The following is a 6000-nucleotide window of genomic DNA, read 5'->3' as shown; positions in this document are numbered from 1 at the left end:
GACTTTTTATTGTCCTTGATGCTTGAAGCTAGTTGGAGTTCAGTTGCAGCCTTGGCTTTCCTGGTTTGCTCCCTGCAGGACTGGACCAGTGCAGAATATTCCTCCTTGGAGGTGAATCCCATCCTCCATCCTTTGTAGGCCTTTCTTTTTAGTCTCAGGAGGTCTGCTAGATCCCTGGAGAGCTGGGGGAGCTGCTGTGCCCTCTTGCTGCCTTTCCTCTGAGATGGAATAGAATTAGCTTGTGCATTGAGGATCTCTCCCTTGAGGAGCAACCACTCCCCCTGGGGTCATGGTCCCTTACGGCCTCACTGACACGCGTCCTGAGCTTGTCAAAGTTGGCTTTCCTGAAGTCTTATTGATTCTGTCTGTTGATTCTACCTGTCTTTTCAGCACAAACTGTAGCCAGCACATGGTCTGCTAGCTAACACACACACACACATAAGGCAGAGGGGAGGGGGGAATTCCTGCTTAGCATGGAGTGGTGAGGGGGAGTGGGGGTCTCTGTAGCTGCAGCCAGAGAGCAGAAGGGAGGGGCCAGCCCTTCTGTGGAGCAGAGAGCCCCGCCCAGCCCAGAGAGCGTGCCAGGATGCTGAGGGTGTCTGGTTTATCTTAAATCAGCAAGGGGTCTGAGACCGACACTGCATAAACTGATTTGAGCCAAATCAGTTCAGTCTGATACTACATTCAACCAGGTTTATCTCAAACCAGTTTCAGCCATTCTCAAACTGGTTTATGTGCACTGAACATCTGTTCTAAATTTAAACTAGCCTCTGATCACTTCATCCAGTTTATATGCAATGTCTGTCCCTAGCCTTGAAGTTTAAGATAAGGCCTTATATAGCCCACTAAAGCCAACTTGTGTGGTGGTTTTTTTGTTTGTTTTGTTCCCTCCCTTCTGCCCCCCATACCAAGGCATGTAACCATTGGCTGCAGTTAGAGATAAGATGGGCTAAACAGATGAAGGGGTTTGTAAACTGCCATTTTTCTGCTACAAAAAGTGTTGTGATATTATTTTTCCCTGCAGCTTATAAATTGATTAAATTGACTCAAGGCCACATGAGGTTGGAAGTTACAAAATGCAGAGGAGCAGTTGAGTGGTAGTCATTCCACATATTTATTTTTGATCAAGAAATGAGGATGGCAGGGGGAGCAGACCAGTGAGAAGCTATAACTTTGTCTCTTATGTCTAAAATGTTCCAAAATCTATTGGGAAATAGCTTGAATGTTGACAAAAACCCACAATAAACCTGAAAAGCAACAGTCATCGTAATAACAATCCTAGCTGATATCAGTGCATATATGTGTAGGGAACTATCATGAGATTAACAATGCAGGTGCTAGCACAGCTGAAGGCTCTGAAAGCCAAAGAATCGTGAACTTGATACTTGAACAAACTTGGCATGCTCACTTCTGTGATGCAGAGGGGAACATTATGGATATTGTACAACAGAAGGATGTGCCCAGTTTCTGAATACAACAAGCATGTTTCCTTAAAACATTAAATATTAACTTAGTTCAGATACAAGACCATCTTAAAGTTATCACTTTAAAGAGGTTTTAACTTGTTTTCCAGTCACAATTTGGCTCATAAGGCTTGGGTGACATTTTTCTCAGTAACTCAGGAGCCAGTGATCTGTGTCTGGAAGCAGTATTCATCTTCACTAATGTACCTTAGTGGACATACAATTCATACATTACTTATAACGGAAAAAATAAAACAACCTCTTCATTTTCTTAAGGATGTGTTTTACACTGATCTGGCTCACACCAGAAGAATCTCTTTCATACATAAACCACCCCCACATTCTCATAAACACTAAACATCCCAGAAATATAGTAAAAAAAATGCTACAAAGATGGCACATTAAAAATAATTCTCCCATGTCATTTGTGGTAAGTATAACAGATTTCATCAAAAAATAATGAAAAACTCGTTATAGCGTAAAAAGTGCAGAGGAAGTAAGATTAGTGGGAATAGTAGTTTACCTGTAGTGAAATTTATTAAACATCAAGCCCGTTTGTGTGTATGGAGGTTCCCACACAAAAAAAGAAAAAAAAACCTGCCACAAGAGAAAGTAGTTATTCAAGATGAAAAGTCCTGGACTAGTGGAAATCAAGGCAGCAAATAACTTGCCACCTATTAAATATTAGCAGATACCCAAGTATTGTGCTGATAAATCATTGTAGAAACACAGTCTTAGGTTAAATACAGCAAGTCAAAAAGCCAGAGGCTGAATTGATAGCGTCTTTGCAGGTTAGTGTAAGCTGACTAGATTGAACCAATAGCCAAGTCAACAGACATTCACTTTTGATTCCAGGAATGCTGCCACATGCCAGACAGCCTAGGCCAAGGCTAGCCCACCCTAGGATGCTAGGGGACTGCAAGCTAACTTGAATATGAAGGACATCTGGTACAGAAGGTCAATAAATCGATTTGACCTAGATCAGTGAAGTCAGATACTACATCCATTCAGGTTTATATTAAACCAGTTTTGGCCATTTTGAAAGCAGTTTATATGCACTGAACTTATGCTGTGTTACAGGTTTGAACCAGTTTCTGATCACTTATACTGATCTGTGTATCATTTCTGTCCCTAGCCTTAATGGATATTAAAAACGCTTGTTCATGTTATAAACCCAATAACCCATAACATTTCTTTAGATCTTCCATTTCTTTATTTCAAGTTAGGGAGCCCAGTATTGTGAACAAAAGGAAAACAGCAAGCATGCCATAAATACTAAGAATAAGATTCTGCAACTATTTAATATATTTTGAGAAAGCAGTGTACTCAGTTTCTTCTCTTTTGCTTCCTCTTCCCTTTGCTCCAAAGCTTTGCTGTTATGTTTGGCATTTGGATGTGAACTTCCTCAGCCCCTGGACATAACCTGATTAGGGTTTTCCGCATTCAATATTATGCCTTGAAAAAACTGTAAACTGGAACCCAGAGAATCTTTTTCATTCATAGAATCATAGAGAAGTAGGGTGGGAAGAGACTGCCAGAGGTCATCTAGTCCAACCCCCTGCCTGACCAACCCTATTCAAACCATCCCATGCAAACCCTAATCTAAACTCTACATAAAACTACCATCAACCCTGACACAACAAAGACCTGACATGCTAACTTCCTACAGGTAAAGCAGGAGAACCATGGCAACCAACATCCTGCTTCTATCAAATGTGTTAATATACACTCAAGAGATTTTGGATGGAGGGCCATGCCCTCCCCTACAAAGAAAGATAAAAAACTCCAGCCCACATCAATATGGTCATAGGGTAAAATTCCTTCCTGACCCCAAATACTGTCATTCATCTGGCTAGGGAAAGCTCATCAGCTCAGCTAAGATTGAAGCTGCTGGGCTGAAGGAAGCTCCCCCACCCTGATTGGTGCTGCGCTGTACGGCAGAAGCACATGCCACAGTTGGAGGTGCAGGGAGAAAAAACAGCCCTGCTGGGCCTGGTGGCTTCTGTTCAGTGCATGTAGCTCTGGCTGCAGTCCCCAGACGTCTTCCACCCGGACACCTTCCAAGGCATCCAGGGGCTAGAGCCTGAGTTTCACATGCTGGGCAGAAGCTGCAGAGCTAAAGCTTCCCCTCCCAAAAGGTATGGCAGCAGCAGCTGGAGGCAAGCGAGGCAGAACAGACCTTCATCCTGGCCAGTCCACAACTGCCTCTGCGCCGGCAGCCCTGGCTGCTGCACAGCACAGGGGGTGTGGTGGTAGCAGCTGAGCTCAGGGCCCACTGGCACCTTTGGGCTGACCCACGAAGCCTGCTCCCCAGCCAGCCCCTGCCTATGCTGCTTGGACAGGCTGTCATGCAGCCCCAGCGGGCTGGGAAGGGTCCCGCCCCCATGGGCTGGCCTCACAGGGCACTTCCCAGCCAGCTGGGGCTCCATGACAGCCCTGCCCAGCTCAGGGAGCCACACAGCCCTAGCCCAAGCTGCAGCCGACAGGGAAGGGCCTTTCCCTGGTGGACCAGCCCAGGCTGGCCCCTCTGCCTCCACCCTCAACAGCAGTCACAGGCCAGCTGGGTTCAGCCCTGTAGCCTCAGCCACTGGCAAAGCAGGTGGATGGTAATGACCATGCCAACCAGCTCTGGCCATGCTCCCTACTCTGCCACTGGAGTGGGGGGAGGGGGCATAGGTGTCAGGGGCTGCAATCCCTCGGGGGGGCAGAATAAACCCCCTCCCTACTCCCTTTGTCTCAGGAGTCATGCTTCTGACCACTTCCCCACCCCTCAGCGGGCTAGAGAGCAGAGGGGCTGGTCCAGTCCAGCTCTCTGGAGCAGAGAGCAAAGCCCCACCCAGGGCTGCAAAGCATTTGGGATACTGGGGAACTCTGGATTAACTTAAACCAGCAAGGGGTCTAGGACAGATGTTACATAAACCAGTTTGACCCAAATCAATTAAGTCTGATACCACATTCTACCAGGTTTATCTCAAACCGGTTTCAGCCATTTTGAAACTGGTTTATGCGCATTGAACATCTGTTCTGTTACAGGTTTAAACTAGTTTCTATTTACTTAAACTTGTTTTTGTGTAACGTCTGTCCCTATCTCCTGACTCTGAGCAGAGAGGCAAAACCCTCCAGACAGAAACTTCCAGCTTTGGTCCCAACACGAGCCTTTGGCACACTACAGTCAAAGTCCCTAGCCTTGGCTGTAGCCAACACTCATTGCCTCTGGGAAGGCTTAAAACACCCTGTCACCAGGTTGTCTGAATTTTCATGAACAGAGACAACACTGCATTCTCCACATAGGATACCATGCGGTATTTCTTGGTAGAAGATACTAGCTGTCTTCCATGCTAATTCCTTAATTTCCTGAAGAAGCTGAAATCAGAAATCTTCAAGTGATTCGATGTCAGTTATGGAATACATGCAGGTGAAAAATGTGGTCTCTAACAGCAGCAAAGTTGGGGCTATAAATACCTGTGTTAGGCCTATCCTTCTGCAGATTTTGCATGGACAAATATTCAGAAATTACTACAAGTGAATTTCTGATATGGAAACTGAAAATGCCAGTTGTCCAAAAACTCTAGATTTATGACATGTTCCACACATGTGGTTACACACAGCCTGTTACTTCCCTTTTCTGTAGCATAAATTTCTCACACACATCTTGGCTGCCCCCTACCTTCCCTCTAAATTGACCTGGGCAGAGGACAGGTTTCAAAATTACAATATAATTACATTTCTTAGAAATCAAAACCTCCTAATAGCAGTAGGCCCTAATGAAGACCAAAATATCCATAAAATCCAGTTTTAGGACCTATGCCTATACTCAGAGCCAGCTGTATGCTAATTCCATTCAGATCACTTGAACACAGCTCAAGTCTGGTCTCTAGAAAAGAAGCTGCTATTTGAGCATGCTTAAACTCAAACTGCACAGTTACTCTGTATCTAGTGACACAAAAACACTTCATAACATCATATAGTTGTGCTGCGACTGCTGCTTATTGCATTAAGCATAATGAGCGCAGTGTTACCTTATACTGGCCCCCATCTGTTTGTTGTATCCACCTGTGGTCTCTCATCATCTTTGTAGATTGAAAGCTCTCAGAGGAAGCCTAGCTTTTCCATTATATATGCTTACAATGTTTAGGACTACGGGACCATGATCCCCGCTTGGGACCTCTGTGCATTATCCACATGCTAACACTAATAATGATAAAATATGATACATGTTGGGCTTAGCCTAGAAGTATTAAAAATCCTTCCTCCGAAAGTGTAGAAAGCAGCTTCCATTGTGGTGCAGGCTGAATCCCTGCCTCCTTGTTAACTTGCTCCATGTAACTGTTTCTCTCAGGATGTCCTAGTGTTGTCTTTAATAGAGGCAATAACTGGGTGATTCTTCTGTATGATTTTGACACAATGACAACTTAGCATAAATGGCTAATGGGTAACTCTGCTGCAGTCATGGGAATGTAGAACAGGAAATCTTTATGTAACAACATTTCTCCATTACATGTTTTAGAGAAAGGCAAGGGCCAAACCAATTCAGACT

At 44.7% G+C, this 6000-nt stretch overlaps 1 protein-coding gene across 3 annotated transcripts in view; it reads right to left on the bottom strand.

Annotated features, from left to right (window-relative positions):
- Window positions 1-6000, bottom strand: part of SLIT3 (slit guidance ligand 3) — a 938430-nt gene that overhangs the window by 417104 nt on the left and 515326 nt on the right. The gene's annotated exons all lie outside the window — the stretch shown is intronic.

Source organism: Crocodylus porosus, unplaced genomic scaffold, assembly GCF_001723895.1.
Source record: "Crocodylus porosus isolate Cpor-Errol unplaced genomic scaffold, CroPor_comp1, whole genome shotgun sequence".
Lineage (NCBI taxonomy): Eukaryota > Metazoa > Chordata > Crocodylia > Crocodylidae > Crocodylus > Crocodylus porosus.
The sequence above is the reverse complement of the archived record's forward strand: the minus strand, read 5'-3'. Positions and strand labels throughout refer to the sequence as shown.